The 27,787-nt window shown below is 39.0% G+C and overlaps 1 pseudogene; it reads right to left on the bottom strand.

Moving 5' to 3' along the window:
* Positions 1 to 164: 164 nt before the first annotated feature.
* LOC149580656 (3-dehydrosphinganine reductase TSC10A-like) lies at positions 165 to 27,137 on the bottom strand (annotated as a pseudogene).
* Positions 27,138 to 27,787: the final 650 nt, after the last annotated feature.

The raw sequence follows: 27,787 nt of genomic DNA, 5'->3' as shown, positions 1-27,787 counted from the left end.
CCTCTTCAAATGCGTTGACTACGTGTTTTTCAATTTTGTGCTTTCCCATGCTCCGAGCTCCCTTTGAATCTCATGTTACTGCCTTTTCACATTCTTCCCCTATTCTTACTGCGGCTTGATACCATACGAATGTGGACACCTCTACTATTGTGAGTGTTTTAACATCAAACATAGATATGGAGCGCATAAATTTTTCTTTGCACATTCCTGCATTGCTTTTTGCATGAGACATGGATCCCTGTCATTGGCGGCTGTTTGTGACCTTGCTTTGCAAGCATGAAGGCTTGCTCTCCTACAGGGTCCTTCTTTGTAATGGCGTCTTCCTCCTTTGACTTCTTTGCATGTGGCTTTTTATTTACTATTGCTGTGGTGACTAATCTTAAAATCGCGGCTTATTTCATTAACAAAAAATGGCTAATTTTTCCTCTGTTTAACTACCACTAACTGGTGTGTCTTCTTCATTGATTGTCTACAAACTTCCTTTCAAGTTTCATGCATGGGATCCTTTTTGTGCTTGATTTCTCTGTTATCAGCATCTCCTTCAAGTTTATCTTATATGCTGTCTACTCTTGGCATGTTCTGCCCAATGCGTTATAAAAAATGTGGGTATCTTTTCTTCAAAACGTGAAGCTTCTTTGACTGCTCCTCAAATGCAGAGCCTCTCTTAACCTCCAGTGTGGGTAGTTATTTTCTCAGACTAGCGGCTTTATCTTCTATGCGCAGTGGGTCACTTTTAAACAAGGCGTGATCTTCTTTGTGGTCTTCTTGCTCATGCGGGTTATTTCTGATGATTTCTTGCATTTTTTTAGCCGCCTCCTTCCTTCAGCCAGGACTGACCATTGTAGACACCTAAAAACCTTTAGAAAATAAAGTATTTTTATTTTTTGAAAAAGTTATGATGACATCATCATTAATTAATTAATTAATTAATTTTTATGCCATTAAATCCCTTTATCTTAATTAAAAATATTTAATTAAGGAATCCCTCCCAAAAATGTTTAAATCTTATTTAAACATTATTTCCTTATTTATTAATTATTTAATTAATATATTGACCAAAAAATCCAAAATAAATAAAAAATTTATTTTTTCCCCAAAACTTGGCCAATTTCCTTAAGACCACTAACCTCTTCCAAAATCTTCTAATCCTTCTTTAATTTTAATTAAAGGCTAATCCAAACATTTCCTACCCCTAATCCCAACTCAAAATATTTAATTAAGATTAAATATTAATCCTCATGTTTATTAAAAAAGTTTTAATAAATATCTCCTCAACCCAAACCCTTGAAATAAATAAAACTTTATTTATTTCCTAAAAATCTAATTTATCCTCATCCTAAGAAGTTCTAGACTCTTCTAGAAAGTCTTCATCCTCATCTTAGGAAATTCTAGACTATTCTAGAAAGTCTTTATCCTCATCCAAAGGCTAGACTCTTCTAGAAGATGTCTTTAAACCTAATCCTAATCCCCTCCTAACCTTGTCACATTCCCTAAACATGGGTTAAGAATTACTAACCCAAGCCAAAGTTAACAAATATCTCCTCCTTCACCCACCCTCATTAAATGTCATCCACTTGCCTATCCCTAAGCTAATCCTAAACCATCCTAATCCATCCTCTAATCATTTGCACAAGCCTAAGCAAGCTTAAAACCCTCCTAATCAAGCCCAAGTCAAAATTTCTCTCATCTCCCTCAAAATATCTCAACCATAAAACTTTATGAAGCCCACTAGGCCATAAATGACTCTTCCAAGCCCTTTTATTTCTCTTACAAGTCATTATGAGGGTCTTTATGAAGATTTTATCCCTTGAGCCTCCTTTGTTGACTCATCCTTCCCCTTTCCTCCATCCTCTCACCATGTGAGATGTGTCACTCCTTGATTGGCTGTAAGGAAGCACAATCCATGTGCTCTCCTCTCATGCAATTTGAGCCCTCCATGAGCTTTTTTCCATCCTTGCATCTTAGCCCTCAATCCCTCAAGCCTCTTGCCTATAAATTGGATCCTTCCCCTTTGCAAAATAACACAATCCATGAAGTAAAGTCATAATGCCATTTTGAGAAGCCATTTTATATCAAAACCATACACTCACACCCAAATTCCAAATCCATTTGAAGCCCTTTTTGAAGCATAAGCTTGAGCATACATCCTATCTATTTAGACAAAGCTACTCAACAAGAGAGCTTCTCATTGAGAGAGCCCATTAATGGCTCATATTCTCAATTGAGAGTTCATCTTAGTCTATCTTGAAGTTTATGAATTTTGTTTAGTTTGTAGAAGTTTTATTTAAATTTGGTTTCAATTAGCATACTAACATTGCTCATATACATTTTGGCACGCCCGGTGGGACCCCGCATGGGTCATCTTCATTAGCTTTTTTAGTCAAGTTTTGTATGTCATTTTCTGATTTTGGCTAATTTTGCTTGTTTTTGTGATTGGTAAGATTGTATAAATTAGTTTTGTAGGTCCACATGAGCATGAAGAAGACAAAGGAACTCATAGTATATCTCATAGTGTTTGCAGATTTTTCAAGCTTATAGGTGGACAAAGAACTTGGAATTCTTCTTCCTCTTCTTGTCTATATTCTTCTTATTCCATCTACTTCTTCTTCTTCTTCTTGTGGGAGATCTTGGCCATTTTTTTTTAAGGAAGCAAAATCATACACACTTCTTTTTAGTGCTTAAAATGAACCCCCAAATCATACTTAAATCCATTAAAAACTAAAAATTTGCCAAAAAAAAAAAATCTTTTAACAAGTGAAACTATACCAATCCAATCATTTGCATCCTTGCAACATCAAGGTTTTAGATGCATTCATGCAAAGTTAGGAACACTTCATTTTTGGAAATTTAAAAAGAACTTCAAGTTTCCATTTCAAAAGGTTCAAAATCAACACTAAGTGCACACTAAAATCTAAATCAAACTCAAAGCATCAATCAAGGATAAAATGAACCTCATTTGCAAATATTTTAAAGTTCTTTTAAAAATCTCATGAAAACTAAGAGTCCTAAATGGTTGCCAAAATTGTCTTAAAAAGCTTTGTTATTTGTTCCAAACAAATGTCTTGTTGCAAAATCTTGAATGTTTCTTAGGTTTTTCATGCATCAAAACAATCTAGGAATATCATTTTTAGGCTTAAAATATGCAAACTATAACACAAAATCTTGAATGAAAACCAAAGTCCAAAGAGTCATTTTCACTTTTGAGTCCAAAAAAATCTTGAATGATCTAAGGTTAAAACAAAGCACTTCAAAGTTCTTAAAACAACACACAAAATCTCAATCTTGAATGCTCAAAGGAAAAAATTTGAATGTTTAACCACTTGTCTTTGAATGCATGTTGCTAAAATCACTCTTGAATGCCATGGATTAAAATCAAATTTTCTTTGAATGCATGATTAAAACAACAAATCCAATCTTGAATGCCAATGATCAATTAACCATTGCAATATCAAACACTTCATTTGGAGCTTCTAAAATTGAACAAAACAAATCTCTTTTCCACATGCAATCTAGGTAAAGTGTGATTTTTGGACATTTAAGAAACTTTGTTAAGTTAAATACAAATTTGCAAAAATCAACTTGAGTAGTTCCTTGGACTCACCTCTTTTCTAATCACCCATCAATTCAACCATTGGTTGCAATCTCAGCACCATTTATGGGGATGGGTCTACTTGAAAAAGGTGTTAAATGTTCCACAATATAACTCACTCACTTGGTCTTTGAAAGTTTGCTTTAACTTTATCAAAATTCTTAAATGATCAAAACTCTAGATTAAATCGATCACACTTCAAGTTTGGGCAATAAAATTGAACAACTATTGACGTGGAGGGCCTCTGGGCGCGCGATTGACAAATCGAGTCTCACACATCTTTGCTTTGGGCTTTAAAACAAAATCACACCAACTCTTAAATGCTTTAAAACAAAATTAATCGATACTTGATGTGGAAGGCCTCTGGGCGCGCGGGTTTACTTTTTTGTTGACCCTAACTCTTCTTCTTGTATTCATTCTTTGCTCGATTTTGTTTTGTTGGCACTTCAAGTTGGAATTGAATATTGTCTCTTAAACATGAGTGCTTGCAAAGTCTAGATCAACATACATAAGAGTTAGTTGGTAAAAGAACAAGCATTTTTTTTAGCCCAAGGTCATCCAAGTTTTCTCTCCCCTTATCATCTTTCGAGGCCATCTTGGGTGCATAAGATTAGGTGTTGGCATTATGATACATTTTTGTCATTAGTTACAACACTTATTGGATTCTGAATGCTTACCGAGCTCTCACCAGACATTCCTTTGTAAGCCAAGCTTTACCTAGTTCTCAGTGTTTACCGAGTGTTCGAGGTAAAGAAAGGAATCAGTTTTGACCGAGTGAAGATGTACTTAGTATTGACCGAGAACTTTGTGATAATCGAGCTCCTGAGGTTATCAAGGAAATTAATTTTACCGAGCTCAGACGGTTATCAAGGAAACTAACTATCACCGAGTCACAAGGTTCTATCGAGTGTTTCTTTTGATCACCGAGCTATAGTTCAGATAGAAGTGTTCACCGAGTGACATCTCTTCTACCGAGTCTCCAGTGGTTACCGAGTTTAGAACTACTCGAAGTGTTTAGTATGGACCGTGCCTTCACTTCTACCGAGTGCATGACGATGCCGACTAATGCAGTGGACGCCAAGTATCAGAAGGACACCGAGTCAGTTCAGTGAACCCGAGTTTTTACCTTGGGCCGACTTTGTATAGAGATTTGCACTTGTTGTTTTGGCCGACCTTGCATGTATTGTTTATTTGGATGGTATATATATGCAATGTATTGTATCATTCAAATGTAATGGTAATGAATGAAAATGTGAAAGTGTGAAAGAAATACATGTGTGCGAAAGTATGTGTGCTGAGTTGTGAAGGTATTCAGCAAGGTCAAGTTTTGGAGCAGAAAATTTTTATCTATCACATCAAGGTGAATCAGAGCATAGCGGATCTTATCAGCAATCAGTTGTAATCAGATCCACTATTTCATTCTAACAGGTGAATCAGTTTTTGTAAATCCTTTAACAAGGTAGACTTAACAGTCTTTTGTAAATCTCCTAACAGAGTGCATACTTTATTGTATGTTTGTAAATCCTCTAACAAGGTGGATTGCGGCTTACTTCATACTGCAGTAACGAAGCTTTGTGGGTTTCATCCCCACCCCAGTTTTACTTTCTATTTGGAAGGTTTCTGGGTCACCAAATCTGTGTGTTCAAGTGTTGCAAATGATTTTGTTTCATGCTTACAGTAGGTTACTTGGATGAATGGTGAATATATCAGTATGCAGTTTTATTGTTTGAAATTTTAAAAGTTACTGATTCACCCCTCCCCTCTCAGTAACTTGTCATATCTTGAATATTTCCAACAATTGGTATTAGAGCAATAAGGTTCTCAAGATAAAAGTTTTACAGCTTGAGCAAAGATCAAGGACAATGGAGATATTCAGACTTGACAAAACTATTGAGAATGAAAAGCTAGATCTGAAAATGGCCATGGCTCAACTCAATGAAGCAAAAGAGCATCTTTCACAATCCTTGAAAAGAAGAAAAGAACTTGCAAGGCAAATGAATGACCATTAGTATGTTGAAGAAAAGATTGAAGATATCTCACCATCAAGTAGTTCAGATGAAGCTGACAAAGCAATCAAAGAACTTTTAGAAAAGAATGGATCTCTGCAGGAAGAAGTAAGAAAGCTCAAAAGGGAACAAGAAATCCAGTCCATCAGGTTATGTGAAATCTTGGAGCAAAGGAACAAGGCAGCTGAAGACTTAGAGGTAAGGAATAATCAATCCTCTCAGCTTGAAAATTTTGTAACTCAATTATCTAATGCAAATGAAGAAATTATGAATCTAAGATCTGAGAAAGAGAATTTGAGAAATGACTTAATTACTGAAAGGCAAATCAATGCAAGCTTACAAAGTGATCTAATCTCTGAAAAACAAGTCAACGAGAGAATGGTAAAATCTCAAAAGGACATGGATCAATTGAATCTGCAAAATGAAGAAAACTTTCATAAACAAAATGGTAAAGCAGGCCTTGGATACAAGGAAGAAGGTGAATCCTCCAAACAGGGTACTCAAAAGAATCAAAGACCTACTTGCAGCCACTGTGGTAAGTTAGGTCATACATCTAACAGATGTTGGAGCAATGGAAAAGGCAAATTTAATGGAAAGTGCTACAATTGCAATCAGCATGGACACAAAGCCAATGAATGCAAAGAGAAACCAAAATTTGAAGGTAAATGTCACAAATGCCAAAAGCAAGGTCATAAGGCATCACAATGCAAATCCAAATCATTTAATCCAGCTGAACAACTTGTCAAAGCAATATTTGGTTGGGACTACAACACTTGGTGCAGATGTCATTATTGTGGAGAATATGGTCATACTGGCATAAACTGTGCAAGGCATCACCTAAGAAAAAGGGATACCACTGTAAGATGTTATACATGTACAGAACTTGGTCATATATCTAAAAACTGCATGAACATAAAGAAAGTCAAGGATGAGAAGAAAATCAAAGTAGACAATATTCGGAAGCAAATGAAGCAGCAATGGATTCCTAAGTCTACCGAGCCAGATAATTCAAGTGATGGAATGGTCACTCAAGAAGTGAGTGACTCTACCATTTCCAATTAAGACTCATCAGGATAAGACCAGGACTGTATCTACAAAGCAATATCCTAAGCAGTCCTAGAATGAAAATATGATCAAATCAGTATTTCAGATACATCAGGATCATGTTCGGTACATGACCTTACCGAGCTCAGTCAGGTGCAATAAGGCTTCTTTCACCAAGTTGCACTTATCGAGCATGGTTGGTTCTTCTCTTACCAAGTTAAGGTCGGTTTAACCTATTTTCTTTTGGTCACCGAGTTGCAAAGTTTAAGCCGAGCTAGTGGATGACAGTCTGTCGATCGTAGCTACCTCCATACTGAACATTAATGGCAAAATTTTCATCAAAAGGGCAGATTTTGACCTCATTTTTCACCGCGAATTCGAGATTTACACAAAAAAAAAGCTTTCAAGCAAGTTCAAGCGATTTGAAGAGATTTTTCAGAGAAGTATTCTTACAAAACCTTTTCACTCACCGAGCAGCAATGGCATCCGCAAGCACTAGCAGTAGCAAGGCGAAGAAGGGTTCCGAAATGCTTGTGAAGGGAACGGAATGGAAGGCACCTACGTTCAAGCTCGTTCTTGCCATCGCTGAATCGCTCAATCCCAATGGAGCTCAATCACAGATTCCACCCAAGGTACTCCTCGTGAACGACATTCGCACTCATTTTAAGTGTGCTATTCAAGAAATAGGGACATTGGACATTGATAATGCCCTAGCGGAGTTATGTGTAAATGTTTCTCTCAAAATCGAGCACAAGCATTTGGAAACTAAAGGTTTGACTCACATCGCACATATGCCTAGAAACTTCCAAACCAAATGGATTAGGTATATCTTGAGTCGAGTGCATAATGGTCAGTTGTGGTTGGAACAACCCATTTTGATAACCAAGAAGATGATTCACAAAATCACGGGTCTCCCGATGCTCAGCAAAGCCAAAACCACCAAAACCCTAGGATGGGATGAGTTACAGAGGCAAACCCTAGCTGAGTGGGATAGTAGAGGTTTGAAGGTTAACACTGTAACAGATCCGGAACTAAGATTTGGCATACATATTATTGCATATAAGTTATATAGTTCCAGCAGGTTAAATAGTGTACCGTGTGAAGCTGTGGATTTGGCCCTGAAAATTGTAAAGAAGAATCTTGAGTTTGATCTGTCAGAAGTAATGTTGAAGCAGTTAAACAAGAACATGGACAGTATAAGGACATCGAAGAATAACCCCTGTAAATTTGGATCTCTGTTAATATGTTTACTATTTTATGTACAAAAATTCTTTCCATCAAAGGGAACCGTAGAATGGAGAAAAGATGTCCCAATTTTGTATCAGATTAAAGAGTTTATAGTAGATATGGGAGAAAATTTTGATAGTATCATGGATAACTATTTTGAAAACTTTAAGGAGAGGATGAATAACCGATTTAGAATTCCTCCTAGGCTTGTTGAAGAATATAAAGATGACGTATGTTTTATGGTTGACTGTGACAAGGTGTACATACAGGCAGTTAGACCCCAAGTTGCATGGGTGAAACCTCTTCCATATGAGGTAAATATTGATGAAACAAGGGATATCATTGAAGCACTGGTAAATGAGCTAGTAGACCCAAGGCAATGGATTTTTGGTACTTATGATGAAGCAAAGGCCAGAATTGAACTGGAAATCAAAATTCCACAGGCCATCAGCAAAGGTAAGAGGAAAGTGGCCAAACTGAAAACTGCAATGGGTCCTCTTATGCTCATCGAGGGAAAAGGTGAAGATAAAGAAAGTGAAGAAGAAGAAGAAGGAGAAGAAGAATCAGAAGAAGAGCAACCGGCAAAGAAGAAAGGCAAGGTAATCATTACCAAGCCCAAGAAGCAGCCTACTGCAGTACTTACTCAGAGGACAAGAAAAGGTATTCAGGAACCTGTATTGGTCAAGCCTGCACCTACATTCGAGCAAAGGCTCAAATCATTGGAAGAAGGAGCTGGCATCACAAATTTCAAGGTATTGAAATTTGAGACAAGGACTGATGCAGAGAAAATGCAGATTGAGGAACTGGTACTTAACAAAATGGGAAAATGGAAATACTCCCTGGACTAGATTGCTCCTCATATCTCTAAAGAACTACTGGAGAGAGTACAGTCAAGATGGGAGTTAGCCACCAAGACGGTAAAAGATATATATGAGCAATCCCTGAAGAATCTTCGACCTAGTCTCACTGGAGTAGAGGTAAAATCTGAATTGAAAACCTATGAAGGTAAAATGATGATCAGATTCCGCACTTGTTTGATTTTGATCAAAGATATAGAGCATGTTGTAAATGATGCTACAAACATGTGAAAAAACATCTATCATCTACATAAGCCCAGTGTAGACCCAGTAGAAATAAAGGATGATGATAGTAGAAGTAGCAGTGATGAATCAGATAGCGCTCCATCCATCACAGTTACACCAGGAGAGTTGCATGCAATGATGGAAGAGAAAGAGGAAGAAGACAAAGAGGAAGAAGCTGAATAGGAAGATGAGGAGGATGATCCGGTAAAAATTGCAGCAGCAGTTATTGCATCCCTTCCTCACTCCCCAGCTAAACTTGTGACATCATCAAGGTTGGAGTCAACTTCAGTAGGTTCATCTACACCAGATTTACCATCTACACCTGCCATATCTCAGCTCCAGGTATCATCAGTGGAAGTGACTACCACTTCATCTATCGAGCTGCATCCCTCTTCGTCTACCGAGCTGCACCCCTCTTCATCTATCGAGTTGGCCTCCTCGACTCCATCATCATCAGTTGGTATTGCTGTGAGTTCTCCAATTTTGACTACTCCAATTTGTTCTACAATTTTGTCGCCATCTACTTCAGGCACAGTGAGCTTAGATACTATATTACCGAGTGTATCACCATTTTTGGCCAGTACTCAAATTTTTGACCCTGTACATACTCCTATTGGAACTCAACCCTCAAGCATCCCAGTTTTTACTGCTAGTCCTTCTGTCTCTACTGTTGTGTCTATTCCAAAGGTCAAACCAGTCATCTCAGAAGTCAAACAAAAGCAACCATTAAGACTTATGATCACTGGAAAGGAAATTCCTGAAGACATTGACTTGGACACAGAGATAGTAATTCCAAAGATTGACTTTGATAATGCTACCATTGAAGAAATGAGGTATGCTAGTCAACTTATTGAGAAAAAGGCTACTCAAATGCAGTTAAGATCGGAAAGGGATAAGGAATACAGGATAATTGAGGATGCCCGGAACATAATTACTGAGGCTATAGGTGTTGATGTTGATACTTCTCAACACATTTTGATTCAATTGGAAGAGGCAGTTAATAAATTCAATGAAGATGCCTCCGGACAAGAAAAGCTGATTGAGCGTGTAGAAAAGAAATTTGATAATAAGGTGTTGGGGCACATTGCCCAGAACATTGCAATAAATTAGGTTGCATTAACCTCAGTTTTGGCAGATATGGAAAATTCTTTTAATAATGTAACATCTTTTTTTGCTAAGCTTTGTGATGTTACCGAGTACACTAAGGGAATAAGAGAGAAACTAAATAAAATTGATGAGGATCTGAAGGTGAGTGCACAGAACTTGAAGCTTGACCCCAGCTCAAGCTCATCTCATCACCTCAGGATCAAATTTTTGTCAGAGAAGCAGGTAGAGCTATTGAGAGAAGAGGCAAGGATTCGATCTACATTGATAGATATCCAAAACATGATCCTTCCCATCATGGATTCAATGCAGAAGCACATTGCACATTCAAAGACATTAATCCATGATAATAACTTCTCCATTGCAGACCATGTGATTGAACTTTCGGCTGAAGTTCAAGTAGCTCTTTCCACCTGCAAAATTTTGCAAGAGAATTGGGATAAGACTCTCCAGCTTATTCTTCAGGTACATTCAGAGTTCATCTCTCATTTTGGTGTTTCTATATAAGTATATATATTCTTTTATTCTTTGGCATTATTGTCAAAAAGGGGGAGATTATTGTTGGATATGTATACTATGGGTGAATAAGTGTTTTCAGAAAAATTGTACAAAGGAAGAGATATACAGCTCATGTAAATACTGTATGTACATTCTATGGGGGAGTTGTATATAACGAAGCTATGTATATTCAAAATCAGTCATCAGCATGTCAGATAAATTTTGTCTCATAAGTGTTTTTGTCACTAATGCCAAAGGGGGAGATTGTTGGCATTATGATACATTTTTTTCATTAGTTACAACACTTATTGGATTCTGAATGCTTACCGGGCTCTCACCGGACATTCCTTTGTAAGCCAAGCTTTACCTAGTTCTCAGTGTTTACCGAGTGTTTGAGGTAAAGAAAGGAATTAGTTTTGACCGAGTGAAGATGTACTTAGTATTGACTAAGAACTTTGTGATAACCGAGCTCCTGAGGTTATCAAGGAAATTAATTTTACCGATCTCAGACGGTTATCAAGGAAACTAACTATCACCGAGTCACAAGGTTCTATCGAGTGTTTCCTTTGATCACCAAACTACAGTTCAGATAGAAGTGTTCACCAAGTGACATCTCTTCTACCGAGTCTCTAGTGGTTACCGAGTTCAGAACTACTCGAAGTGTTTAGTATGGACCGTGCCTTCACTTCTACCGAGTGCATGACGATGCCGAGTAACGTAGTGGACGCCAAGTATCAGAAGGACACCGAGTCAGTTCAGTGAACCCGAGTTTTTACCTTGGGCCGACTTTGTATAGAGATTTGCACTTGTTGTTTTGGCCAACCTTGCATGTATTGTTTATTTGGATGGTATATATATGCAATGTATTGTATCATTCAAATGTAATGGTAATGAATGAAAATGTGAAAGTGTGAAAGAAATACATGTGTGCGAAAGTATGTGTGCTGAGTTGTGAAGGTATTCAGCAAGGTCAAGTTTTGGAGCAGAAAAGTTTTATCTATCACATCAAGGTGAATCAGAGCATAGTGGATCTTATCAGCAATCAGTTGTAATCAGATCCACTATTTCATTCTAACAGGTGAATCAGTTTTTGTAAATCCTTTAACAAGGTAGACTTAACAGTCCTTTGTAAATCTCCTAACAGAGTGCATACTTTATTGTATGTTTGTAAATTCTCTAACAAGGTGGATCTAGCAATCCTTTGTGCTCCTAACAGGGCAGATCACCAGAAGTGGTCATTGTAAGCCTTAACCGACCAACTTCATACTACAGTAACGAAGCTTTGTGGGTTTCATCCCCACCCCAGTTTTACTTTCTATTTGGAAGGTTTCTGGGTCACCAAATCTGTGTGTTCAAGTGTTGCAAATGATTTTGTTTCATGCTTACAGTAGGTTACTTGGATGAATGGTGAATATATCAGTATGCAATTTTATTGTTTGAAATTTTAAAAGTTATTGATTCACCCCTCCCCTCTCAGTAACTTATCATATCTTGAATATTTCCAACATTAGGATCCAAAACCTAGTTTCTTTTTAGGAGACCTACTTGGGGATTTCATCACCCCTTGGGATGACCTCAACTCCAGCATTCTGACGGAGTATAAAGATCGGGAGGTGAATCCAAAGACACCTCTCTTGGAATCAAGATTTTTGTCACTCAAGCTAAGCCTCAAAGAACTTTATACCCTTGAGAAGTGAAAGAGGAGAAGTGGGTTACCGCTCCTCTCAGCTATGTGACATATTTTTGGTTTCATCTACGAATTTGGGCCTCACGTACCTTTGGGTATATCGAGGACTCCCTAGCTAAACCAACTGTCAGCCTTGTAGACAACCATCTAGGATGTTAATGTGTTTGAAGTGAATGATTGAAACATTTGTAGAACACACACACTCCTTGGCGCCAGTATCACATTCTGGGAATCAAAACTTCTATCTGGTTGTTTCTATCTATTCCTTGGTCTTTTACTTATTGAATGCATGTTTGCCAAACTTGGTCAATCCTAGCTTAGGGCACACTTAGTGTAGTCACTGCCTATCCCAGAAGTTGAACAAGTTGAAGCAAAATAACTGAGGTCTCTCAAAGCCAAGCAGATTCAAGAATTGATGTCAGAGCAACCCAAACCCAAACAGAAGTTCCACAAAGTTAAACTCAAACCATCTCAGGCATACCAAGAACTTTCAGCCAAGAGAAGGGAACTAACACCAAGTCCTCGAATTGCCAAACTCCACAAAGTAGAGGACAAAGCTACCGAAAAAGCACTTCAAGAGGCTTGGTTAGAGCGCACCATCAAATTTAGCCAAAATCTAGGAGTTAATCCTGCTTATGCCTTACCAACTAGACATGATTTCTATGATTAGACCCCCTTGTTTCTCCACATCTTCTTGGATAAGCTTCAATTTAGAGTCATCTTTGTAGAAAAGCCAGCCATTTTAGGTTATCCCCTTAATCATTATTAGCCCATTCATCTCATGTAGAACCAAACCATCTAGCCACTAATCAAAACCTCACATCCAAGCCTTCAAAATTGTTGTCACTTTTGCCAAAATTTTGCCACTCCTAAAATCTTCCAAATCCATCAATCTCACCAAGGTTATCCCTTTGACAGAGCTTTGTCTAGGGTAATCCAGCTTTGTCACTTGTTATCCCTCATCACCTTGAGCTAAAGGTTGGGATCCACAAGTGGTCAATCTCGTGTTCTTCCTAAAGGATCATCAGTCTATCCTTAAGTTGACACAATCACCACCAAGCTTGCACATAGGAAAGCAGACCTTTCGTGCTTTGGCAACATATCTTTGAAGTTAGAATCTCCAACCCAATCCTCCTTAGGTTTTTTCATATAGCTTTGCCTTAACCAAGGAAATCATTTGCATAGAGAAGCCTTCCCCCTTTTGCATCCATCAGCATTATTGCATCTTATCCCTAGGAGCATTTTTCATGCCACCCATCACTCGCTTAGCCAAGAAGAAAGAAACAATGGAGCCCTATCATTTGGATCGAACAACCTCAGCCCCCTTGAGCACTCAGCCATCCTTCAACCCAGAGAAAGCTATGCCATCATCTACTGACATTGAAGCTTTCATGAACCAACTAGGAAATGCAGTATTGGTAAATGCCATTATAGACAAGAACAAAGAGACAATCATGGCTAATTTTCAAAGGGACAATGTAGGAACCTTTGACTTTGGAAGACCCCCTCCATTATCAGATCCATCTCACCCATTGTTTGGGTAGCTACCACCACCCATAGGCTCTTATGATACAAATTATCCTCAATATATGCAAAAGAAGAGCCTCTAGCCAATCCATATGATCCAACAGACCCAAACATACCATCATCCACCCAAGTTGAAATCTCCATGCTGCAAGCCAACCAAGCCACCACCACTCCATCCTTGGTTCATACCTCTCCACTCCAAACCCCCTTTACCCAAAACACCTCACCGTTCACCCCCTTCACTATTGCTGCTACTGCTCCCCAACTCATCCTTCTAAATCCACCCATCTCCCAAATCAGTGATAGCATCTTTGGCCAACCTCAACAATATACAATAGGGATGCCACCCATGGGGCCAAGTAATCAACCTTTCATCACCCCCAGCTTGTTCACTACAGCCCAAAGCACAATCCCATCATTTTCATTAGGTCTTGGGAGCTCAGTGCCATCAGCCACAAATCCACAAGCTACTACCCTCACTCCACATAGCTATCAAACCCCACAAGCTACTACCGATTTTCTACCAATCTCCCAAGTAACCCCAGCTCCCGCCACCACTCTACCAAGCTTTCAAATCCAACCACCGAGCTATCAAACCCCATCAGTTCCATTCTCAAGCTTTGAATTCCCACCACCTCCACCACCAACTAATCCATTACCTCCTATTACCAACTACTTTTCAATTCCACTTCTAGGAGGTAATCCACCAATCCAGCCAACCACCAATTATTTGCAGGTACCATCCCAAATGGGGGCACAACCCACATACCTTGGTCAAACCCCACAAGCCCCCCGATCCTTTCCCCAAGCTTCATAGCCATCTTATACCTTACCTCCACAAAGCCATTCATTTATCCCATAGCCAGCTTATGTTCCTCAATCCCAACCTCAAATCCCATATCAACAGCAAGCCTCACAGCACATGCAACAATATGCACCACCTCCCCCTCAACAACCCGTCATCCACCATGCAGCTGCCCAAAAAATGTACAATCCCTATCAACAAATCCCTCACAGCGATCCATATTCAGTGGTCCCATCTAGCGCATACCTACCTCAAGGAACTCCTACATTGGGGGCACCCCAACCATCACCTATCAATTCAGAATGGGAGCAAATGAAGATAGCTCTGGAAGCCATCCAAGAAGGGAATGATCTGAAGACATTCAAGTTTGAGAATGTGTGTCCTTACCCATTTGACAGATCCATTACCATGACACCATTTCCCAAACACTTTGAGGTACCCAAATTTGACAAATTCAGAGGAAAAGGAGACCCTGTCACACATATCAAAGAATTTTACATGCACTACCAGGACATAGCATACAATGATGTCTTCCTCTTGCGCCTTTTTCCCAAAAGCTTGGCTGGACCAGCTCTTGAATGGTTTTATAGAATCCCCTATGGCACAATTAAAAACTTTGCGGAATTATCTAAGGCATTCGTAGCCCAATATGCCCATCTTGTTGAAACAGAGCTATCAATAGTTGACCTTGTCCACACTAAGCAAAAAGGTGGAGAAAGCCTTGCTGAATACCTGCAAAGATGGCAAACCCTTACCACCTGCATATCCTGCACCTTGCCAGAGTGCCATGTGGTGAAAATGTTTATTGATAATGCCCATCCTAGCTTGGCTCACCACATGACCATGAACTGTTTGCAGACCTACAAAGATATCAAAGAGAAAGGAATGATCCTTGAGCAAGGACTCATTAAAGATGGTGTGGTCAAGATTTACAAGGAAGCCAACCAAAATCAATCACATTCCAATGACAAGTCTAGGTATTGGAAAAAAAAAAGTACATTGCAACAGATGGCGTCACTGACACCAGACATGTGAATATTGTTGGTCCTTCTCAAAACCTGTCCAACCCACCATATCAACCAAACAATCAACAAGCTATCAATTACCAACAGCATAATCACCAAAGCTATCAAAACCATAATCCAAGACCCAACTTTCAAGGGTCTAGCAATCAAGCTAATGCCATCAATGTAGCTACAGGACAAAAGCCCAGATTCCAACCTACACCTAGAAACTATACACCCCTTGGTGAGCCATTGGATGTCATTTTTGAGAAATTAGTCAAGGAAAACCTCATAAAATTTCCTCCTACCCAGCAAATTGACCCAAGCCAATCCAAAGCTGCATGGTACAAAGATAATGAGTACCTCAAATTTCATAGGGTAAAAGGTCACACTACCCTCAGATGCATGAAACTGAAAGACTATGTGCAGGACCTCATTGATCGGAAGGAAATCATTGTTGGTGCCCAAACCTCTCCCAATGCAAGCTTACAGATCTATCAAAATGCTTTTCCTCCACACCACAACCAAAATCCTAGAAAAGCACCTATCCAAACCAACAACAAAAACACCAACAACTGTCAGCCAAACCAACATCATGGGAAGAACAATAACCACACTTCATCCTATATAGACTATGGTAGCCTTATAGGTTGTATATCCGAGAAAGAGCCTTCTGTCAATGTTATCAATATCCAAGGACCAAACAATGAGTGTGTAGTCACCACTCGAAGAGCGCGATTTAACATCGCAGGCCCACCTGTTCCAGCAGCACCATCAGCTCCATCAAAAAGCCAGTACAATATCTTGGAACACCTTGGGAACATGCCAGCCCAAATCTCAATTTTAGACCTTCTTCGCACTAGTCCTGTGTACAAGAACATCCTCGACAGTGCTCTCATAAAATCCCGTGTCCCTTCAGATATCAATGCTACTGATTTTCGTAATCTTGTTGGACACCTATCCTCCTCATGTGCCCTATCTTTCAAACCCACCAACATACTCATGGTCGAGCCAGATCACACCCTTCTGCTTCGCATAGCCATCATGGTATCCAATTTTTCCGTGAAAAGAGTAATGATAGATAATGGATCAGCCTTGAATATTTGCACCCTAAAATTCATAAAAAAAGTTGGGTATACTGAGGCAGATATCATTAGTGATGTTATCACCATCAAAGCTTATGACAACTTGGAAAGAACCACAGAAGGAACTATTTTGCTGCCAATCAAGGTTGGGCCAGTCATCCAAGAAACACTTTGCCATGTTATTGATCTAAACCTACCATTCAACATCCTCCTCGATCGCCCATGGATTCATGTCATGAAAGCCGTTCCATCCACTTACCATCAGTGCATCAAATTTTTGCATCAAGGTGCAGTTGAAGCTTCATATACAAACCATTGCCCTGAAATTGATATCGGCACATCCATCGCTAGCTCATCCCACACTTGTAATGACCCAGAAACCATCCTCGTCTCTACCCTATCTACCATGAAGATCAATAACAAGGGTTGTGGAGAGTATAGTCTGTCAGATGCATTTGTTGCCGGGGCACTCTCACTTGATCCACATGCCCATGGACGATCGACATATCACAAAGCTAAGGAGATTCCACCTCCTCAATACAAACAGTTTGGCCCAACAACCTTTGTATCCTCGAAAATCCCTCTTCATGAGGAGCTCACTCCAGATATCAACAAATGGTTACATAAGGATCCACCTCAAAGAAATCAAGCACGCCTTGATCAATTCAGCCAAAAGTATCCCCAAGAACATAAGCTCATCACTGACAAATGGAACTATCAAGGTGGTGGTCTAGGACCAGAAGAAAGAGGCATGCAGTGCCCCATCGACACACACAAGTGGGAATCGAAATCAGGTCTTGGCTTTGGCATACCCACAACTGAGGGCACCAATACAAATGGTCACTCTTTTTTGAACATTCACCACAACCTTGTCGAAATCGAAGACATTCCTGAGGAAGTTGAAAAGAGAGCCTACGATGATATCATCACCCATCCACAACTCATAGATTGGGACCAACCAAGCATCATACACATTGATGAGTTCACATCAGAGGAAGCACTTCTGAATTTCATGGGAGCTAAAACACCTCACAAGAAAACAAAGCCAGATTTTGCCTATATCTACAAGCTAGATCCCAAGGGGTATTTTGGAGAAAATCCCCAACCTAGTTCCGATACACCCAAAATTGGAACTAAGGTGAATCTAAGACTAGCTAAGGCAGCGAAGGGAACCCCTCAGCAAGAAAATCTAGAGCCACAAGAAGAACATGAGGATTTAGCATTGCCTCCTCAAGATAATCGACCAGAGGTGTCTTCTATTCTAATTGAGGATACTCGAGAAGTCAACATTGGTTCTTCAGAGATCCCCAGACTTGTTCACATTGCTGCATCCCTATCACAAGACCAAGCTAATCTCCTCGTTGAAGTCTTAAGAGAAAACATTGGTCAATTTGCATGGTCATATTAGGAGATGCCAGGGCTTGACCCAAAGCTTGTAGTTCATAATCTTGTAGTCGATCCAAAGATCAAGCCCGTCAGACAAAAGCTTAGAAAAATGCACCCCAAGGTGGCATTATTGGTCAAAGCTGAATTAGAAAGAATGTTAGCTGCTAAGGTTATCCGACCTATCGACTATTCAGAGTGGATCTCCAACATGGTCCCCGTCACTAAGCCTTTTGGTGACATCAGAATCTGCACTGATTTTAGAGATCTTAACAAAGCTTGTCCAAAAGATGATTTTCCCTTGCCCAACATAGATATGATTGTAGATCTTACAGCTGGACATGAAATTTTGTCCCTCATGGATGGATTTTCTGGGTATAATCAAATCAAGATTGCAGAAGAGGATCAGCATAAGACATCATTCCCTACCCCTTGGGGAACCTTTTGCTACAACATGATGCCTTTTTGCCTAAAGAATGCTGGGGCTACCTATCGAAGAGCTATGACAACCATTTTTCATGATCTCATCCATAGCATTTTGGAGGATTATGTGGATAATATCTTGGTCAAGTCTCATACCTTCATGGATCATCTTGCTGACCTAGAGAAAGTCTTTGATAGGTTAGCCAAATATCATCTCATGCTGAATCCCAAGAAATGTGTCTTTGGGGTCACATCTGGCAAGCTTCTAGGCTTCATAGTTTCTAAATGAGGTATAGAGATCAAACCCAAGAAGGTCAAGGCTATCTTAGACATGCCTCCTCCCCAGACACTGCGATAGCTTCACTCTCTTCAAGGAAAGCTCCAATCTATTCGGCGCTTCATCTCCCAGCTTGCAGATAAGTGTACACCATTTTCACATTTACTGAAGAAGGATGAGAACTTCAAGTGGGATCCTTTATGTTAGCGCAGCTTCGACCATCTCAAGCAGTATCTCATCAATCCCCCTATCTCGGTTCCACCAGTTCTTGGTCGTCCCCTAATTTTGTACATATCAGCAACACCTACTGCTCTAGGGGCACTTCTAGCACAGCTTGATGACTACAGCAGAGAAAGAGCCACCTACTACATCAGTAGAACCCTAGTTGGTTATGAACTCAATTACACTCCTATGGAAAAAGCTTGTTTGGAAATTGTTTTCTCAACTCAAAAGCTTTGCCATTACATACTAAGTCATACCATCCAACTAGTCTCCAAGATTGACCCTCTCAAGTATATGCTCTCTAGAACAACACTTACAGGCCGTTTGGCCAAATGGGTTATGCTCCTTAGTGAATTTGACATCCAGTATGTGGATAGAAAGGCAATCAAAGGGAAAGCTATAGTAGATCACCTAGCTGATGCACCTCTAATAGATGCTTATCCGTTGATCAAAAAATTTCCAGATGAGCATATATGTCTAATTGAAGAACAACCCCCATGGAAACTTTGTTTTGATGGCTCATACACATCTCATGGATCAGGGGCAGGAATATTGTTGGTCACACCTCAAGGATATTACATTCCAAAAGCCTTCAAGCTACAATTCCCTAACACCAACAATATAGCTGAATATGAGGCCCTCATAGCAGGATTAAAGATAGCTGCAGAATGGAACATTGCTGATCTACAAATCTTTGGCGATTCTTAGCTCATCATCAAGCAAGCCCTAAATGAATATCAAACCAAAGATGAAAAGCTATTACCCTACAAAGAGCTAGTTGATCAACTAACCCAACATTTTACAAATCTTTAGTTTACACAAGTGCCTCGAATAAAGAACAAAGCAGCAGATGCTATGGCTACTATAAGCTCGCTCTTGGAAATTCCCCAAGTAGCTACACAGTATGAGTTTTTAGTGGTGCAGCTCCTCACACCCGCCTATGTGAATGAGGATTCAAACCGTGTTTGTATCTTGGTTAGTCCCCGATCCCCTTAGTACCATGAGATTCATGCTTACCTTAATGATGGTATCATATCCCCTCACCTCAGACGTACCCAACGCTAGAACCTCATCTGAAAATCATCCCGCTATGTTATCATAGCCAATACCCTATATCGTCAGGGTTATCATGATACTCTCTCTTGATGTTTAGACCAAAATGAGGCCGTGATGGTGTTAAAGGAAGTACACTCTGGACTTTGCGGTGCCCACACAAGTGGTATTTTCCTAGCGCAAAAAATCCTTAGAGAAGGCTACTATTGGCCTACCATTGAAGAAGATTCCTGTGACTTTGTCAGAAAGTGTCTCCCATGTCAGCAACATGCAAATCTTGTGCACGCTCCAGCACAAGATCTACAGCCTATTGCACCACCTTGGCCTTTCGCTTGTTGGGGCCTTGATCTAGTTGGAACTATCACACCCCTCTCATCTGATGGACATAAATGGATAATAACAGCTATAGACTATTTCACTAAATGGGTGGAAGTAGTCCCCCTAGTCTCAGCTACAGGAGTTCAGGTCTCTAAGTTCATCTTGTACCACATTGTTTGCCACTTTCGCATCCCATCCACCATCTTCACCGACCACAGAGGTAACTTTGAAAATCTCAACATGGAAGAATTATGCACTTCCCTCTGCATCCATCATCACTTTTCTAGCCCATATTTCCCACAAGGTAACGGCCAGGCAGAGGCAACTAACAAAACCCTCCTCAAAATCCTAAAGAAAGTTTTTAATGATTTCAGCCGTGATTGGCACCTACAAATAAATCGAGCCCTATGGGCCTATCGAACTTCCTTCTGTACATCCACAAGCACAACTCCATACTCCCTAGTCTATGGTGTCAAGGCGATACTACCTATAGAGGTTGAACTTCCCTCCTTGTGCATATCTTTGCAAGGGAAAATATCAGATGAAGAATATAGAGTAGCTCGGCTCACCCAGCTAGATTTCTTAGACAAGAAGCGACAACAAGCCTATGATCATCTCACAGTCTATCAAACTTGTCTCAAAAGGAATTTCAACAAGAAGGTGCTTCCATGACACTTTCAGCCAGGTGACATGGTCCTTAAAGAAAACATGAAAGTCCAAGCAGATCGAGAAAAGAAAGGCAAGTTTGAACCTACATGGCTTAGTCCTTATGTTGTCACTGCTTCCTTTGGCTCCGGAGCCTATCAGCTATCTACACTGGAAGGATAACTCTTCAATGATCCTACTAACATCATTCATCTCAAGAAGTTCTATGCTTGAAGATCCTTGGTATAACTAGCTTTTGAAAAATACAAAAAAAAATAGTAAAGAGAAATAAGTGTCCAATGGTGAAAACTTGGCAATTCAAGCGCCTTGGATAGGTACCTTGGTGAAAACTTGGTAATTCAGGCACCTTGTGTACTAAAGACTAATCCATTATCTATCACTATCCTATCCCTCATCCATTCACCCACCATCCCATAAGACACACTTTCTTGTTCCCTTGGTGTTCCAACCAAATATCCAAAATCTGATGAAGCTTGTAAATACCTCCTGTACAGCTTGTAAATCTTGTACCAAAGCTTGTATTATACCTTGTAAATCTTGTACCATACCTTGTCTATCTGAATCTTGTCCAAAGTTTGTACCATATTCCAGCCTATAAATAATCTTGTATCCTAGCTTGTATACTATCATGTGCACACACAAAACCCCATTTTCACTTAAGCTTTTCGCAAACCATCTACCTATCCACCTATCACCTATTATAGACATCCCATCCTTCACAAACATTTCCATCTCACAAAAACCAAAACATGAACAAACTTGTACATTTGTAACATATCTTGGTCCATCAGCTTGTACATCCTCTTTAGCTTAGTACCATTGTATCTATCCAACGTTCATGTTAGTTCGTCCTTGATCAGCATCTTGCACCCATCACACATCTTGGTTAGCTATTCCAACACATCCTTTAGCTAGATTTCTTATCACCAAAGTGTTATCTTTCTTAGTTCAGCTTGCCAGACGCATCACTCATCCAAATCCACTTGCTTCGGTGCTCTCCGATAGGTCCTTGCAGGATATAGCTTTCCTCATGTCTGATCTTGGTCCGTTAGTACCTTGTCCTACCCATCTCGTTGGCGAATGACTCTCTTTTGGATTTTCACTTTCTTTTGATTTGGGATCTTCCCTTTTGGGTCTTGAAGTATCTTTTCCAAGCAATCTCCTTGTTCCCTCCTCAAGGTTGCCACGATCTTCCATATCATGGTATGCTGCGAATGGGGCAATTAGAGTGTAAGGTCTTGATCAAGTCTTTCGTTTGTTTTTCTTTTCTGCTTATGGGTTCTCCAGTGCTGTTTCGATGCTACTTCCTCTAGGATTCATGTGTGATGCTGGGGAAATCCTTGCGTGTTTGCTTTGAGTTAGTTCATCAGTCCTTTGGACGGTTGGTGAAAAGGCCTTGATGTTCTTGGTAACCTTGGCAATTAACCAATAGTCCTATAGCAAATCTAGTGCTCAGCTACATGGTGATACTTCTCTTTGAAGTATCCCCCCGCTCAAAAAGCTTCAATGGTTTTCCTTCATCTCCATTATCCCCCATCCATATCCAGCATCTGTCTCTCCTACCCCAGCTTATGCATCAGTATCTCTTTGAATCACTCATCACTCTTAGGTTTAGGGATCCACAATCCTAGTCTTAGGGATCCACCAATCCAAATCAATCCACCAAGCCTCATCTTTCAAGATCCACAATCCTAGTCCTAGGGATCTCCGAAACCCATCTTCCACCAATATGACTCTTTGAAATCCTATTGCATCAGCTTTATAATCCCCTCATCCATCTCCCTATCCTGGATTCCTTTTTATAGTGCTCTGCTCCTTCATCCTCCACCTTCCCTAAAGTCTTAAGCTTGCTTCCTCTTGTGCATCTGATTCTCCTTTATCATTCTCCCATAGTGAGAGTTTGAGCTAATTTAGCCCCTTCTCTTTGCCAATCTGAGTTTCCTTGCTCATCCAAAATTTTTGTACTTTTCAAGAAGCCATCGAGCCTCGCTTTCTCTCCCCACTGCCTTCTTGAGGGGGCATCTCATAGTCCATTCTCTCCTCTTCTGCTCTAGCCTTGGGCATCTTATTTTCTTATCTTTGATGCCATGCCACTTGCGGCATCACATCAAAGAGGGGAAAAATGTAGACACCTAAAAACCTTTAGAATATAAAGTATTTTTATTTTTTGAAAAAGTCCTGATGACATCATCATTTATTAATTAATTAATTTATTTTTATGCCATTAAATCCCTTTATCTTAATTAAAAATAGTTAATTAAGGAATCCCTCCCAAAAATGTTTAAATCTTATTTAAACATTATTTCCTTATTTATTAATTATTTAATTAATAAATTGACCAAAAAACCCAAAATAAATAAAAAATTTATTTTTTGCCCAAAACTTGGCCAATTTCTTTAAGACCACTAACCTCTTCCAAAATCTTCTAATCCTTCTTTAATTTTAATTAAAGGCTAATCCCATCATTTCCTACCCCTAATCCCAACTCAAAATATTTAATTAAGATTAAATATTAATCCTCATGTTTATTAAAAAAGTTTTAATAAATATCTCCTCAACCCAAACCCTTGAAATAAATAAAACTTTATTTATTTCCTAAAAATCTAATTTATCCTCATCCTAAGAAGTTCTAGACTCTTCTAGAAAGTCTTCATCCTCATCCTAGGAAATTCTAGACTATTCTAGAAAGTCTTTATCCTCATCCAAAGCTTAGACTCTTCTAGAAGATGTCTTTAAACCTAATCCTAATCCCCTCCTAACCTTGTCACATTCCCTAAACATGGGTTAAGAATTACTAACCCAAGCCAAAGTTAACAAATATCTCCTCCTTCACCCACCCTCATTAAATGCCATCCACTTGCCTATCCCTAAGCTAATCCTAAACCATCCTAATCCATCCTCTAATCATTTGCACAAGCCTAAGCAAGATTAAAACCCTCCTAATAAAGCCCAAGTCGAAATTTCTCTCATCTCCCTCAAAATATCTCAACCATAAAACTTTATGAAGCCCACTAGGCCATAAATGACTCTTCCAAGCCCTTTTATTGCTCTTACAAGTCATTATGAGGGTCTTTATGAAGATTTTATCCCTTGAGCCTCCTTTGTTGACTCATCCTTCCCCTTTCCTCCATCTTCTCACCATGTGACATATGTCACTCCTTGATTGGCTGTAAGGAAGCACAATCCATGTGCTCTCCTCTCATGCAATCTGAGCCCTCCATGAGCTTTTTCCCATCCTTGCATCTTAGCCCTCAATCCCTCAAGCCTCTTGCCTATAAATTGGATCCTTCCTCTTTGCAAAATAACACAATCCATGAAGTAAAGTCATAATGCCATTTTGAGAAGCCATTTTACATAAAAACCATACACTCACACCCAAATTCCAACTCCATTTGAAGCCCTTTTTGAAGCATAAGCTTGAGCATACATTCTATCTATTTAGACAAAGCTACTCAACAAGAGAGCTTCTCATTGAGAGAGCCCATTAATGGCTCATATTCTCAATTGAGAGTTCATCTTAGTCTATCTTGAAGTTTATGAATTTTGTTTAGTTTTTAGAAGCTTTATTTAAATTTGGCTTCTATTAGCATACTAACATTGCTCATATACAACCATAACAATAGGAATAGAAGAATCTGCAGGCAATTTGAAATTTGACTGCACGACAAAAACTGGCGCCCAGCTACAGTCATTATTTTCTTCAGCGCATATTGAATTCTTCATCCAGTTAGAATAAAAACCTTTATGAATTCTACCAATTGGAGTGGGTCCACAAACCAGAGCACATGTAACATGTATCCTAGAGGGTAGAAACCTTGGAGAGGAAGAAATAGAACAATAGCAGGGTTGTAAAAGAGGGGTGTTTGCTGCAAAGAAAACACCAAGAGGTGGCTTCGTTGATGGAAATTTTGCCATTATTTCCAAAAGACTTCTCTGACTAGTCCCCTCTTGAAAACATTTTCACTTCTCTGGAGTTCCGTCAATTTGATAAAATAAGTCGGACCCGAAAGTGGGTCCGGTTAAAAATTTTTTTTGTTTCTGAGCAACTGAATTGCAAAACTGATCCATCAACCACCTTAAATTGATTAAAATCGAGTTCGATCACTGAACCATCCATTAAAACTCATTTTAACTCTCTTTTTCAAACTATCAATTTTGCTTCAGGAGGTCCTTTGACTGGCCTTAAAAACTAACCCAAACACCTGATCAAGCTTTGGAATTTGGCCTACTGATTCTCTGTTCTGCATACTCTTAACTTGTCAAATCTTGTCTCATAACGAATTCAAGGTCAGAAGATATTAACCATCAAAATTGCCTCTTAGAATTACCTGCATGTAAACATGTCAGAAAGCAATAAATTGGGTTCAGATTTGATTTTGAAAACTGGGCAAATGGACACTTGGGAAGACAAAAATTGGGGTGTAGTTTCTCTATCATGAGGACATTATAGATCTACGATTTAGGCTCATGACGAATAACAGGGCACAAATGGCGATCAATCAAAGTGGGCTACTTGGATTTTCAGATTGAAACAAATGGCAGAAAGTAATTTTTTACAAATGGAATTGACCTGGAAAAGTGTGCAAATGGATTCGTCAAGATGTTCAAACTGGCACACTTAAAGTATTTTTGGAGTAAATCATAGTGGTACAATTCATTTGATCTAGCCAATCATGGATTTTGAGTTATGGTGTCAGGACTTGGGGTTCCAATCAATCTACAAATACTGTCACTAGTAAAACTTTAGAAATTCCATTTGGAATCACATTTGAAAATTCATCAAACGGATTCGTCACGAGTTGAAACTTGAAACATGACAAGTCTCTGACATCTATAACGCAATGTAAAAATAATTTCAACAATTTGGTCAACTGGTCAAAAGTTATAACTTGTCAAATAGGGCTTCCCAAAATTAGGTGCAAAGTGCAAAAGCATGAAAATAGAAACTGACCAACTTTGAGGGATTCAAAACCTAGTCAAATGGACTTGAAACGACTCAAAATCTGAAACATAGGTTCTTAGGTATGGACACTAGACAATCTCAAAGTGGTGAATCACAAAACATTTTTGGGTTCGAGATATTCAATCACAAACACAGCCTCCTGTCGCTGTTTGATACTTAGGTGAAAATGTAGATTTAAAATTTTCTCAAAACGAGACTTCACAAAACAACTCAGAATGTTAGTTTAACTCCATGGAACACTTAGACAGACTGAATGAAAGGTATTAGAAACATTGAACACCTCTGGGGCTTTACATGTATAGTCGGGTACACAAGCATTTATGGGGCTTGATTTCTCAAAATTTTAAAATGGGACTAAAAAATGAAGCAAGCAATTTTTCATCCCAACAGGGGTTTCCACATATCCAGCAAAGACAATGCCTATTCGAATATTATAAGCCATCAATTCAAGCTTGAGAGTTTCTCCAAGCCCTCTTAGACCATATTTGGTTGCACCATACACAGAGTTACCATACAAAGGATACTGTAAAAAGAGTAGCACAACCCAAAAAATCATTATTCTAAAGCATAGAATTATAAAAATGTTAAAGCAAATAGTTAGTATTAGCAATACCATACCATTCTTGACTGGGAGTTCATGAGAACAATGGACATGGGTGTGTGGGGATTCAACCTCTGCTTCATCAATGGGATCCCAACATGCAAAGTATTGACAACCCCTATCAAGTTAGTCTGAATGATGGCATGCATATCTTCAATCCTGCCCTCACCTAGAAGTGCAGTTTTTGCCACACCTACATTGCAGACCAGCACATCAACAAACCTCCACTCAAATGACTCTTTTATTGCCTTTGCCAATGTTTCATACACACCCACATCTGCAACCTATTCAAAAATTAATAATTAGATGAGACATAAAGATTTCTTGGTTTTTAGATAAGCTTAAAATGAAGGAATGAAGAAAATTCTTGGTTTATATTTTATGTTTGGTAACACCATCTTTGGCAAGAGTTTGCTCTGCTTTCTCCAATTTAGTGGAGCTTCTGGCTAAAAGAGTGATGAATGCTCCTTGAGAGAGAGCCTCTTTGGTAATGGCAAGTCCAATCCCACTTGATCCACCTGTTATCAGAACATGCTTTCCCTCTAGAGATTGCAGCCATGGTGATGGAGTCATGAAATCAATATTCCTCATCTAATGGTTCTTGTGATGGTTTGATTACAAAAGCAGTGATTTATTTCTGTTGTAGGTGGGAATTCCTTGCATTAGATGGCACCGTTAATGATGGTTAGCAATACATAAAACTATTGACTATTAAAGGAAGTTGATTTAGTAACAAAACTACGATGAGTGAAGAATATGTTTATTCAAGGTCAAATTAGGAATTGCCCACAACAAGAGTAGTTGGGAAGCCTTAAACATACATAACTCTCAAAAAAATAATTTAGGTTTCTGAAATACCATTTGTAATAGAGGATTTTTTTTTAATAAAATTGTTTTGGTAGTAAAGAGAAGAGCCTTATGCTGAATTTCTTTAGTTCTATGAAGGAAAAGTACTCATTTTGTAAAATAACTTCAACCCCATTCATTATAATATCAGAGTTTTGTATCCAATAAGACTTGATTCCTAATGAGTTCTGTATATTGTTTTTGAATTTATTTGTGTGAGCAGTTTTTTCTTTATAACATCAATATTCCAAATCAAACTCTATGATCCATTATAGTTTTCTTCTTATGCTCTCTATCATCCGTATGATGAATCACGGAAATGTGATCCCAAATGTTAATGTAGAAAAATGTTTCTACAATTGACTCTAGATACAACA

This window comes from Cupressus sempervirens, chromosome 1, assembly GCF_028749045.1.
Source record: "Cupressus sempervirens isolate cs-2001-9-10 chromosome 1, ASM2874904v1, whole genome shotgun sequence".
In the NCBI taxonomy this organism is placed as follows: Eukaryota; Viridiplantae; Streptophyta; class Pinopsida; order Cupressales; family Cupressaceae; genus Cupressus; species Cupressus sempervirens.
Note: the sequence above shows the minus strand (reverse complement) of the source record. Positions and strands in the feature narration are given on the sequence as shown.